Source organism: Ursus americanus, chromosome 33 (genome assembly GCF_024610735.1).
Source record: "Ursus americanus isolate L20-20 chromosome 33, mUrsAme1.1.p, whole genome shotgun sequence".
NCBI classification, from domain to species: domain Eukaryota; kingdom Metazoa; phylum Chordata; class Mammalia; order Carnivora; family Ursidae; genus Ursus; species Ursus americanus.
In genome coordinates this window covers 30857491-30870533 of record NC_142159.1, presented here as the reverse complement: position 1 = coordinate 30870533, position 13043 = coordinate 30857491, and the positions used below count along the sequence as shown (strand labels likewise).

General features: G+C 50.0%; 1 long non-coding RNA gene across 1 annotated transcript in view; it reads left to right on the top strand.

The window, feature by feature from the left end:
* Positions 1-7574: 7574 nt before the first annotated feature.
* Positions 7575-13043, top strand: part of LOC148107261 (uncharacterized) — a 45814-nt gene continuing 40345 nt past the window's right edge. Inside the window, exon 1 of the long non-coding RNA XR_015722785.1 lies at positions 7575-7779. This is a non-coding gene — a long non-coding RNA (uncharacterized LOC148107261). The remainder of the gene's footprint in view (positions 7780-13043) is intronic.

Sequence of the window (13043 nt, the reverse complement as noted above, 5' to 3'; positions counted from 1 at the left end):
TGTGGGTTTACTTCTGGGCTCTGTCTTCTGTTCTGTTGATCTGTGTGTCTGCTTTGATGCCAATATGCCAGCAATCAGTAGAGCTTTGTAATAGAGTTTGAAACGAGGGAGCACAGATTTTTATGCATTTTATACCCTGCCACTTTACTGAATTTGTTCAATAGTTTTTTTTTTGTGGTTGTGTTTAGGGTTTTCTACATATAATATCATGTCATCTGAAAAGAGTGACCTTCACTTCTTGGTTTCCAGTTTGGATGCCTTTTATTGATTTAGTTTTCTTGTGTAATTGCTCTGGCTAGGATTTCCAGTATTGCAGTGGACGCTTGGCCAACGTGGGTCTGAACTGGGCAGTCTGCTTATTACGTGGGTTTTTTCAGTAAAGAGACGTTGCTCTAAATGTATTGTCCGTAAGGTTTTTCTTTGTTATTTCTTTTCAGATTTTTATTGAAGTGTTAGTTAAGGTGGCCTTATAGGTGGCCTGCTGCCACCTTTCCCGTGAGCGGAGAGTGGGAGGGGTGCACTGCAGCGCAGGGTGGCTGTTACGTTGGGGTCAGGGAAGGAGGAGGAGAACGTTCCAGCGACCCTCTGGTGACACCCACGGCCTGCCCCGCAGCCCCTCGGTGTGGTTCCAAGAGAGGGAGGTGGTCCTGGGCCAGCTGACCCCTGTTTCCTTCCACCTGTAGGTGTGAAGAAATAGCGGCACTATGAGCTCATCCGGATGGCGTACGACATCACTGGTGAGAGCCCGGCTAGTGTGCCCATGGAGGTGCTTGTCGTCGAGGCTGCTAAGCTCCAGGCGCCACTACTCCTCACCCTACTTACTACAACTTGTGGAAGCAGCAGGCCGTGGGCAGGCAAGCCCGGTACAGGTACAAGGTAGTGGCACATAGGGAGGCAAGGCCACACCTGCACAATGTGGTCACCGCGCAGAGCGCCATGTTCATGCCCGCTGCCTGGCAATGAGACTCGGCTCACCAGCCAGGTGAACTGCCCCAGGCTGGAAAAGCAGCATGGGTGAGAGTCCCAGCCTCGGAGTCCTGAATGCAGTTCCTTACTCCTTGAGGACAGCACTGGGGTCAGGGAAGGGGCAGGAGAGGAACACAACACACTGGGGGATTCCTGCACCCTGAGTCCTACAGCGCCCAGCCTCAGAAGGCCCAGAGTGAACATCAGTGGGCACAGAAACGGTGGGGCCCTACGTCTCTACCAGTTAGGATTCCACTGAAGGAACCTGGGGCTCTGGGTCCTCTTCTCCTTCACTGGTACCCCATCCACAGGATAATGGGGACCTGAGCCCCTCTTGGGGGCTTGAGCCTCTGGCGCAACCCTTGCAAAAGCGCCTCTGAGCAGAGCTGCGTCCCCTGGCCAAGATTATGCAGAGGGGTCGTTCACGCATTGGCTGCCTTTCCCTGCACACCTGCGCCCTCACCGCCTCTGCGGCATCATCTCTCCTCAAGGCCACACACTACATGGCAGCTTGCCAGGCCACAAGTGCCCAGCCTAGGCCCCGGGGGTGGTGTGGCTGCTGCCTCCTGGCAGCGTGAGTCTCCAGCTGCAGACGGGCAAGCTGGAAGCATCTCTGCTTGCCTTCTGAGAGATCGCCTGTTTTTTTGTCAGTTTCCCAAACTGTTCCTGCGAACGGGGCAAGCTCCGGTGGTTCTGTGCATGAGTTCCATTTGCATAGGTTAGCCTGAGACCCTAAACCTCCATGCGGCGGAGAACCCTGCTTCTTGCACCTGAGGGCAGGGGGGTGACCCTCCTCGCTCTAGGGACTGAGCTCTGAGGGATGGCAGTGTGGCATCCCAAAAGGGTCCAGCTTGTGGGGCTGCAGAGGCTTCAGGAGCCCAGCCCGGGTTAGAGCCCTCAGGCCGGGGAGTAGCACCCACACTGCTGCCTGGGCTCAGCAGAAAGATGGTGGCACAGGGCTTATGGAGAAGACAAACGGTGCGTCGTTCCAGAAAAGATTCTCCAACCAAGGCAGTCGCTTATTTGCTGTCAGCTATGGATGGAAGCCCAATGTGTGCTTTTTGTAAATTGAGGTATTTTGGGGAAAAAAAAAAAGAAAAAACTCATTGAAAATCATAAACTGATTCTAAATGGCCACAGCCTGTTGGGGGCCCAGCTCTGGAGGTCAGCATTGCTACGTGCACCCTGCCAGAGTATTTGGTGTTGACTCATGCCCATGAGCACTCCGAGCCAGGGCCTTCCTGCCCACTCACCTTCCAGCTTGTTGGCCCTCCTGCTCACAGCCGCAGCTCTGACCCCGACCAGCAGGCCGGGGCGTCCCCTGTCAGCCCCGCCAGTGCACCTTACGGGACGTCTGCCTGTAGGAGAGAGAAGCCAGAGGGCCTGAGCTGACCCTTGACCCCTTGGCCTCCACCTCCTGAGCATCTGAGGTGATTCTGCCCAGGCTCTGTTCACCCTGGTTCTTACCTCAGGCACCAAGCCCCACAGCACCATGAAAAGGCAAAGCGAGAAGAGGTTTGGAGGTTGGTGACAAGGCCTCAGCATGTTAATCCAGAAAACCGTAATTTGATGCAGTGGTTGCCACCTTCTGTGATGTTCGTAGTGGGTTTTAAGGGTTTGGTTCTGTGTCGAGGTGGAACTGTTCTCAGTCACTGTGTTTGGGTTGTGTGGTGGAAGGGTTTGCAATCCTACTAATGGTAGAGACCATTTCCTAAAATGTTCGGTTGGCCAGATGCCTCTTGTTAAATGGTCTGATCATGTCTGTGGCTTCTCTTGTACAAGTAGTTCAGGATTTGCCAAAGCGTCTTTCCGTGTAATGGCTTAAGTCAGTCAACAGAGAGCATGGGCCAAAATTCCAGGCTGTTAATTTTGGGCTCTGCGGTCTTAAAATGTCCTGCTTCTCCTCAGATGAGACCATACTCTACAGTCATTGAGCAAACCACTACGTTATGGAGTTGAATGGGAGCCAGGTAAAAAATGCATATTTTTGAGACATCCAGCGGACGTCATAATCACCCTGATGACTTGGGGGGCCCATTGGGGTCCCTAAGGAGAGCCCAAGAACAAAATCACATTCCACTGGGCGAAGCCCAGAGCCTACAGCTGGGAGTCCTGTGCTCCCTCTGTCTTAGGGAACATTTTTTCCAAGAACGTTCAGGGCCAAAAGATCAGGGACTGGCTGCTCCAGAGATGAGGTGTGACAGAAGCCAGACAGAGACCCAAACAAGCCCCTCAGAAGGCCTCCATGGACATGTCTGCTAGAGAGGTTCATCATCCACCTCAGTAGGGCCACGCGGCTCCCGCGTGGGCCTGGACACAAGGCCCTTCTGGCCCAGTGCCACCTGTAGCACGGATGTCCCCAGTCCCCCCGAGACAGGAAATGAAATCTGCCGTGTCCACACGCTGGAACCTACACAGCTGTTTGTACGTGTGAGCTGAAGTAACATCAGTAGGCACAGAGCAAGCCTCAAGTTATGCCCTTAGGAGGAAAAAGAAGGGTGCTCTGTCCAGTGTGTGCACACATGTGTGTAAATGCACACATACACACACACACTCAGGATGTGTAAAGACCACCTCTGGAACGATGGACAAGAACTCGGTAACATTGGTTACCTCCAGCCTTGGCACGGTCTGAATTTGTCACCACGCACACAGTGTATCTTCTCAAACAGAAGAGGAAAATGATGCCAGGGCATCAAGGCTGACTGCCCCCCTCCCCAGTGCCTATCCTCTCCGGGCATCCTGGGCGCTGGTCACAGACGTGAATTGAAGCGGGTGGGCTGTGACCTAGCCGTGTCGTCTTGGGAGGATTGCTGCTGCTCTCCAATTTGTTAATTTTTTATAATACCACACTAAGCTGTTTTGAGGTGTAAGTGAGAAGTGGGCGGGGAAGCCGTCTGCAGACTCCTGTTGTCCCCAGCACAATCAGCTCAGGACACCTCAAGCCAGAACTGGTCCCTCCAGTGGGGGCCTGTCCACCCAGACGTCCACAGAAAAACCAGAGGTGGAGGGCCCCGGCACCTGCTTAGACAAAGAAGTCCAGACTGCCGCACACCAACCACGCCAAGACTTCACTGCCAACCTCTTCCTGCTCGTAGGCTTTTAGGTAAATGTACCACCGTCCAAATCAAAATCCACTACGCTGGTTCAGAGCCCTCACCCTGAAAGAGAACTGTGGTCAACATTTTGTTCTGGAACAACCTAGGCCCTTTTAGCTAAGAAATTGTACCTTGGGTCAGTCCCATCATCTGTTTAGAGTTCCGTAGTGCTGGAAAGCGTCCTACATTTTTTGTCTTTGTTTTTGTTTTAAATTAGTAATGAGGTTTTGGAAATATTTGCGTATCTAACCTGTGACATGAAAACACAGGGACCGAAGCCCGTTCTCCCCCTGCCCTGTTCGTCTTCTCCCTCCCAACCCCCCATCATGTGTACTTGTCCTGGCCTCCTGAGTAGTCTCTGCTGATGACTGTCTCTCATGATGCCCAGAACAAGCACCACTAAACGTGGTTTGTGAATTTGCTGTTGCCTTTGAGTGACTCTGAATCTAAGTGGATAAGATCTTACAAAATATGGGGTTGATGGGGACAGAGAATGATAAAAATGGCTCTTCTGAGAAAACATTTTGAAATCCGGAGCACAGCACATTGTCCGATTTGGTTTACGCTACGATCACAATCTGAGAATTTAAGGGGCAGAGGTTTCCAGGAACATCCCAGGCAGGTCACTGGGTCTTGCAGTGAGCGAGCAGGCCTGGGAACACCTGCAAGGTGGGGCCGGTGAGGTCTCTGATGGAGATCAGGGCTTGGCAAACCACAGCCCAGTCCACAGGAGGAGCCGGGTGTCAGTCATAGGAGTTGAAGTCCATTCCGGTGAAAGTGGCTTTTTTTAAAAAAAGTGAGAAACATGGACCCATTGGTTTATTCCCTCTAATTTGGTGTCACAGGAAGTGGTGAACAGTAGCTGATGAGGTCCCTTCTGTCGTGGTTAGTCTAGAGAGTCTTTAATTTGGAGTCTCTTGCGAAATATACACAATCACCTGGCGTTAGTGCATGCTCTCCTTATTCTTGTTCATTTGGGCTTTCGTCGATGACAGCATTGGGAATTTTTAGTCAGCGCAGTATTCGTGATTTGGACAGACAGAAATCCCCCTCAGTAGTGCTGACACATTTGGAAGTACTGACCTGTTGAAGTGAGCTTGCCTCCTTTCTTTGTTACCTGTTCCCCAGTGTTGCAGTCAGCATTTCTCAGAACACTTCACCATTGGGTATGTTCGTAATGAACAATTGCCAGTGTCCCAGCTCCTGTGTCCATTGCACAACCAAGAGAACAATTCCTTGTGAAGTATTTTCGCGGTTAGAGTTCCGTGATGTGAATGTCAAGGTAGGGATTTTCCACCTTGCTTTGGGATCGGTGTCCATCTGGTCCAGTGTGTCCTTCAGAGTCCTTGTTTCCTTGTTGATTCTCTGCCAAATGATCTCTCCATTGCAGTGAGTGGAGTGTTAAAGTCCCCTAGTATTATTGTATTATTTTTGATGTGTTTCTTTAATTTTGTTATTAATTAGCTGAGATTAATTGGTGCTCCTGTGTTAGGGGCGTAAATATTTACAATTGTTAGATTGTGTTGGATAGACCCTTTAAGTAGGATATAGTGTCCTTCCTCACCTCTTATTAGAGTCTTTGGTTGAAAATGTAATTTGTCTGGTATGTGGATTGCCACCCCAGCTTTCTTTTGACGTCAATTAGCATGATAAGTGATTTTCCGTCCCCTCCCTTCAAATTTGCAGGTGTCTCTGGGTCAAAGGAGTCTCTTGCAGAAAGCATGTTGATGGTAATTGTCTTTCTCTGCTTGACTTATTTCGCTTGGCATTATCACTCATTTATGGAACATAAGAAGTAGGAAGATCGGTAGCAGAAGAAAGGGAAGGAGAAGGGGGGATAAACAGAAGGGGGAATGAACCATGAGAGACTATGGACTCTGGGAAACAAACTGAGGGTTTCGGGGAGGGGGGGAATGGGATAGGCTGGCGATGGGTATTAAGGAGGGCATGTATTACATGGTACAATGGGTGTACCCAGAAGATTCCTTACGAAAAGTTCTGGCAAAACAAGGTTTACAAATGTATACGGTCCATTACTGTTCTTGCTGAGCTTAGTTAGAATAGATGCTATGTGAAGTCAGTCAAGCAGAGAAAGACAATTACATGGTTTCCCTTATTTGTGGAACACAAGGAGTAGCAGGGAGATCATTAGGAGAAGGAAGGGAAAGAGGAAGGGGGACGGATAACAGAGGGAGAGAGGAACCATGAGAGACTCTGGACCCAGGGAAACAAACTGAGGGTTTTAGAGAGGAAGGGGGTAGGGGGATGGGCTAGCCGGGTGAAGGGTATTCAGGAGGGCACGTGTTGTGTGGAGCACTGGGTGTTATACACAATCAGTGAATCATGGGACACTACATCAGAAGCTAATGATGTACTGTATGGTGACTCATATATCATCGTAATAAAAATAAATGAAAAAAAAAGAAAGAGTAGATGCTAAGCCAGCAAGTGTGCGATGATCGCTGCGGCCTTCTTTCATCTAAGAAACAATCACAGATCCGTGTAACTGAAAGGCATCACCCATCTGGATTAGCACACACTGCAAACACGCCTGATATTTCTGTGCCTCAAAATGGGTCCCCTTCAGCTATGAAACCATTTATCTTGCAAGTTAGGTTGGAGACATCACTTTTGACACTGACAGTGTTTTCTGATTGGGCAAATCCTATCGGAATGCCACCCAAAGTAATCTTGGAATCCCCTAGAAGCTGGTGGTTCGAGTGCTTGCACCTTGGGTCAGTATCATAAATGCTGGTTAGGATTTAAACCCCTTTAAATCTCCTCCGAAATTTAAATTTGCATTTTGTGGTGATGAGTGTTTTGACTTCAGGTGTCTGTGAGAGGCAAATCTTCACAAGAAAAGACCCCAGGCCGATTTCAGCCAAATAGAGACTTTAGAGATGGCAAAGATCAGGGCTTACTTTCAACAAGTGTTAATGCAATTTGCCTGTTGAACCTCACCGATTTCTCTTTAAGAATGAAATACTGCTAAGATGCTATTAAAAATAGAGTTGTGAAAGAAGGAAGAAAGACTGAGAGAGTCACTCACATAGAGTTGAAAAGACATGGAGGAGGTAGGGTTTATGCACATCTCCTGTTTCAGTTCCATAAAATGGAAGATCCAGGGGTTGATGAATGAGAACACATTTCCAATGTGAAAGAAGATTCCAGGAGGAGTAAGCATTGCTAAGATAGTCCTGCAAAATGTAGTTGAAATAGGGTTGATGCACATCTTCTGTTTAGGTTCTGGGAGCAGCATGAACGTTGGACTTTTGTCAGTAGTTGCAAATGATCACTGACCTCTGGGCCACCTCCAGGACCCCATCCTCCTGCTTTGGTCTGAAATAGACATCATGGAACACCTGGTAGCCAAACCGCCAACCATGCATTAGTTTAAGGTCTGCTCGCAGCAATCCTAATTCTTTCCCAGCTTGTGCGACCCTGTGATTTTGACCTCTTTGAGCCTGCACTCCCTGCTGGCAGTGTGGAGCACACTTTTGGTTTGGGGGTGACTCTGTGTCTCCCAGAGTGCAATCCCTAAGACCTGAACTCAAAGCTGTACTTGTTTTACAGACGGTTCTTCTTGGCTCACATTCCTTGGCCTGGCGGGTAGGATGCAACGCGTCTGACCTCTGCGTCTTCGCCGCCGGTTCCAGTGAGATAGGCACAAGAATGGTCCACCCTGTCATCTCCCCGGTGGTTTTGCATCACAGTGGTAAGTTGTCTTGGTTCTGAACCTCCCGCCAGGGTTGAGGTTCAGGCCTTTATTTGGATGTCCTCTTTTGGTGGTTTCTGTCTTTACATCTGAGGGGAAAAGATACCTTCTTCTTGGCTGTGACATTGGAGACAGGTCCTTAAAAAGAAAATACACAGTTGGTTCTTTGGGGAAAAGACCTTAGTAGGACAGATGTAGAAAGTTCTGCAAGTCCTCGCCCCACACAAAAACTCTGAACCAGAGGTTGCTTCTGTTGGCAGAATCGTGCGTTAGTGCAGGTTTACCGCATAAATCGAGGTACCCCCCATTTAGTGAGCATGTAGCAGCTGTCAGCACGGTGCTGGGTGTTCTATAGCCAAGGCCCTGGTCCTAGCACAGGCAGATCCGGTCTTGCCGATGAAGAAAGTTTCCATATAAGTTGCAGTCTCACCTCCCTAAGTGCTTTCCTTGGAGCCCTGGAGACACTCCCAATCCTCCCCTTCTTTTGTGAGATCACCACTTACCTACCATCTGGGGAAGGATCTTGATCTGCTTGTTTTCTGTCTCTGTGATAAGAAGAAAAGCCATCTTCTCGAAAACGTGTCCAAAAGGTTAATGAGGTAATCATCTCAAACCTTGGAACGTCATCATGAATTCAGTGCCGTTAGATCTTATTGAGGTCCCTGAGGTCATGCGTAAGTGGAAGAGGGGATTTGAGAACTTCGTTTAATCCACAGTTATAGAGGTGCTGAGATCTGCAAAGAAATCACACAGTTGGAAGAGAATATGGCGCTCCTCTATTCTGGTTCTGGCTTAACACCTTTTGCTCCTGGTTTGTCCGTGGTCTTTTAAATCTGAGCTTCTCGGCGATTCCATTTCAGCCACCTCAGGTCTCTGTGTTGAGTACTTTCGGGACCAAGTTCAAACTATCTAACAGGGCGTACGAGGCCCTTTACCATCACTATATGAATTTGGTGCCCTCTCTCCAACCCCCTTATGGTCCAGTCACACTAAGTGTTGCTGTGTCTGTTGTTTGCATTCACACCCTCCCTGTATTCCCACACTTTGCACTCCAGGCCTTCAAGAATCGGCCATGTCCCTTTCTCTATGAAGCTCCTTAACCTCCCCCTCAGCCCACATCATCTACCCTGTACCTCCATAATGATGTCCTTGTCTTCCTTTGGTTCTCCGTAGGCTTCCAGCCATTTTCCAACAATACTTATTGCACACATACTGTGGGTATGTAAGCAAGAGGCGTTCTAGCAGATTAGTAAGACACTGAGCTCTAGGGCCAGACTCCCTGGGTGCGCATCTTAACCCTGCCCCTTCTCCTTAGGCAAGTCACTTGACCTCTTGGGTCCAGGTTTCCTTGCCTGTAATGCAAGGATTATAATCCTACCTGTCTCAGAGTTGCTGTTAGGATTCAGTGTTGTGGAGTTTCTCCAAAGAAAGCGCTCCATCATAGTCATTGTCTTTATGGTACTTGAATGGAAGCTCCACGAGGAGGGGGAATTTCCGCTTCCCGATCTCTGCCCGGGTCAGTGCCTGGCACTAGTAGATGCTTTAAACATACGGTGAATGAATATATGAATTTGCCAGGCGTTCTTCTAGTCTCAGGGCAAGCGGCCTTGAACAAAATAAACAAGATCCCTTTCTCATGGCTTCTACTGTAAGCTTTAGACAGAAGCACACGCTTTCATGTAATAGCAGGTGCTGTGAGGAATGTACAAGAGGGAAGTGGGATTGAGGCTAGGGATGGAGGAGCAGTATTAAGTGAGGATGGGCCAACCACACAGAGGATCCAGGTGAGGATTTCAGCCAAGGGCCCAGAATTCCCGAGGGAAAAAGAAGCTCTGCTGGTTAATAGAGCCTCCCCATTTTCTCCAAAGGGCTCTTGGAATGTCTGTCTTCCCCACTAGACTAGGAACGTCCGAAAAGAGGGACTCCATCGTGTAATTGTTTATAAATATCCTCGCTGCTGATTAGTTGGACACTTGATAAATACTTGTTGATGAAACCAAGGAATCCATGTAGGAAAGGGCCTTCCCGTTTGCAAATGCAGGCTCTGAGAGACTCTTCTACCTGTCTGTTTTCTTTTCTCCTTGTATATTCTGCCTTCCTGAAGTCTAGGCCAAGGAATACATCCTGAGCATTGACTCATCTTCCTTCCAGTGCTATCCCTGAGCTCTAACATTAGGAGGTCACTTTTCCCCCCAGATCCCAACATTTATTAATCCCCTTTTTGGTAAGAATTAGGTTCAGAGCTGCAGAAACTGTTCTGTAAATGGAAAAAACTTTAGTAAAAGATTTTGGTTTTCCGAAAGTCATTTCATTTGATGAATTTTAAACATTTGCTCTTTGAGAAGCTCCTTTTCGGTTATCAACATAAAAATGAACCTATCATTTAAATATCCATGCTGTATTACTGTCCAGCACTGAGTCATGAACTTGCGGTGTTGTGATTTATAATATAGATGTGATCTTACCCCGTTTCTGCAGCAAAGCTCCTTAAAGCCCTTGGAATTCCTAAGTGTGGAGGGTGATGGGGTATCTTTTGTTTGCTGTGTTAATGAGAGACTTTGGGACTGAGGAGGGGGCTGGTTGCCTGCCAGAGGAACCAACCACTTGATTATTGGGTGGGAACTTTCAGGCCCGCCCTCCACCTCCTGGGAGGGGAGAGGGGCTGGAGAACAATGATTGTCATGAAATCATAAAATCATGCCCATGTGATGAAGCCTCCACAAATACCCTGAAGGACGGGTTCTGAGAGCTTCTGGGTTGGTGAACATTGGAGGTGCTGGGAGAGCGGCGCTCTGGAACGGGGCATGGAAACTCGATCCATACCCCTTTCCCCGTACTTGGCCCTACGCAGATCTTCTCTCTTACTCTTCCTGAGTTGTATCCTTTTATAATAAACCGGTAGGTTTGTAAGTGAAATGTTTGTCTGAATTTTGTGAGCCACTGTAACAAATTAATTGAGCCTAAGGAGGCAGTGGTTGGAACCTTCCATCTGTGGCTAGTCAAGCACAGGTGGCAAACTGGACTTGTGATGGGCATCTGAAGGGTGCTGGGGGTCCAGTGTGGTGGGACTGAGCTGTGCAAGCTGACACTATCTCCAGATAGGTCGTGTCAGAAAAGGACATGCGGGTGGTGTCAAAGACTTGCTTGTCACGTGGAAGAAACACATTGCAACTGGTGTCAGAATTGTAGAACTTTATTGAAAGTCGATACGGGGATTTGAAATTAAATGAAATCATTGATGGTCTGGTTTATCTCCAGGGATGGGGGGAATGAAAGTCCATGCAATACTTGTTAAACTAACACACTTAGGACGTAAGATCGTCGGAGAGCCCAGAGGAGGGGGATCCTTCACCCTGAAACTAAGGGGAAATAGAATTTGTAAAGAGGATTGTCTGAATCCTCTTTATGTTCATTAATACTTGCCTATCCAACCTTCCAACAAAAGCAAGGGGAATGGGTAGGATGCTCTTGTCTCCAAGATAAGAGGTTGGGTTTCCGCGGGATCAATAGAAGAGCTGAATATATATCCTTTGGATTTTGGGGGGCATACTCGCATCTGACATACGGCTGAGGAGCCTGAAGGCAAGAGCCTGTTTCCTCAGACAGCAGGAAAGATACACAGATAGAAGGGGGGAGGGGCACAAGACTTTGTTGTGAAGTAACTGAACTTCCGCGGAATGTAAGGTAAAGTTTGCCTTAGAGGTTCCTAGGGTCCAAAGACAACCTCCGGGAGAGAGGAAGGCACTACGTGGGAATCACTTAGGTCGAGCTTGACTGGTGATCATCTGATCCTGAGGGACAATCACCAACAAATAGATATAAAAACCGCATACATCCTGTTCTAGGGGAGTAACAGTGAAAAGAGCAACAGTATTGTTAAGTTCTCTGAAGACCTTAGGGGAGACAGATTTACATTTTGGTCAGGCCCTGAGATCACAAATCAGAATGAAAAATAGCAGTCAATAAAGAACTTTCTTGTATCCCTACCTCCGGTCCCTCTCCAGGCTTTTACCAGGAATGTGAAAATGGCATTTTGTAGTGAAGGGGAAATAAGCATGGAAAAAGAAAATCAACAATCTCTTCACATATTTAACCACAGCTTGGTTAGGAAAGAAAAAAAGGCATTTTCATACTGTTCATTGTCGGCTGAGTTGAGACTGTTTGCAACTTAAAATGAGAGTTAAAAGTGGTGGCGGCGACTTGCTGGAGGCGGAGCCCACATGCAAGAGGCAGCACCTGCAGGCTGGAGTCGGCCTCCGCAGTAGTGAAGGGAGCAGGGACATGCAGGGAGTGCCCCCCTGCTGGAGGTGGGTCCGAGTCCCCCCCCCCCCCACTGGAGACAGCAGGGTCGTCCACGGATGCAGCGCCCCTGCTGCAGGCACCAGCGGCAGTGCCCACTGGGCTGGAGGCCTACAGCGACCACTGAGACAACTATGGAGGCGGCTCCCTTGCAGGAGCTGCAGGAGGCTTTGCTCTTACTGGAGGCGGCTCGTGCATCAGCATCCTTCCTGGGACCGGCGCCCGCCGCAGTGGAGGAGGCGCCCTTCTCGCTGGAGGCAGCAGGGGCGACCACAAGATGCAGCGTGCCTGCCAGAGGTGCCCGCTGCAGCACCCCTGCTGGAAGCTCCCGGGGCACCGCTGTTTCTGGAGGCAGTGCCCCTGGCACAGGAAGCAGCAGGGGCGACTATGGAAGCCCCGCAGGCTGGGGGCGGAGCCCCGCAGGCTGGGGGCGGAGCCCCGCAGGCTGGGGGCGGAGCCCCGCAGGCTGGGGGCGGAGCCCCGCAGGCTGGGGGCGGAGCCCCGCAGGCTGGGGGCGGAGCCCCGCAGGCTGGTCGCTTCTCACTTCGGTGCTGCGCGGACTCCAGTGCGGACGTGTTGGCAGCGGTGGAGTCTTCGGCAGCGTTGATCGTGTCATCGGCGGCAGCATTGGAGGTGTCCTGGGCTTCGAGGGAGTCAGCGAGAGCGGCGGCGTCCCTGGAGGCAGCAGAGGCTGCTGTATTGGAGGGGCGTCGACTGAAGAGGTCTCGGTGTTGGAGGCAGCCCCAGCCTCGGCGGCGCTGGCGGCGGCGCCTCCCTTTGACGTCAGTGGTGCGCCGCCTCCGGCATTGAAGGTGGCGTCGCTAGAGGCATCGCTGGAGGCGGCATCCACAGATTCGGCCTCGGCGCTGGAGGCGGCTGCGGCGGCTGTGGAGGCAGCGGCAACGAGGGCGACGGTGAGTTCCCAAGTGGCATGGGCTGCGACGCAAGGGGCGGTGAGGGTGGTG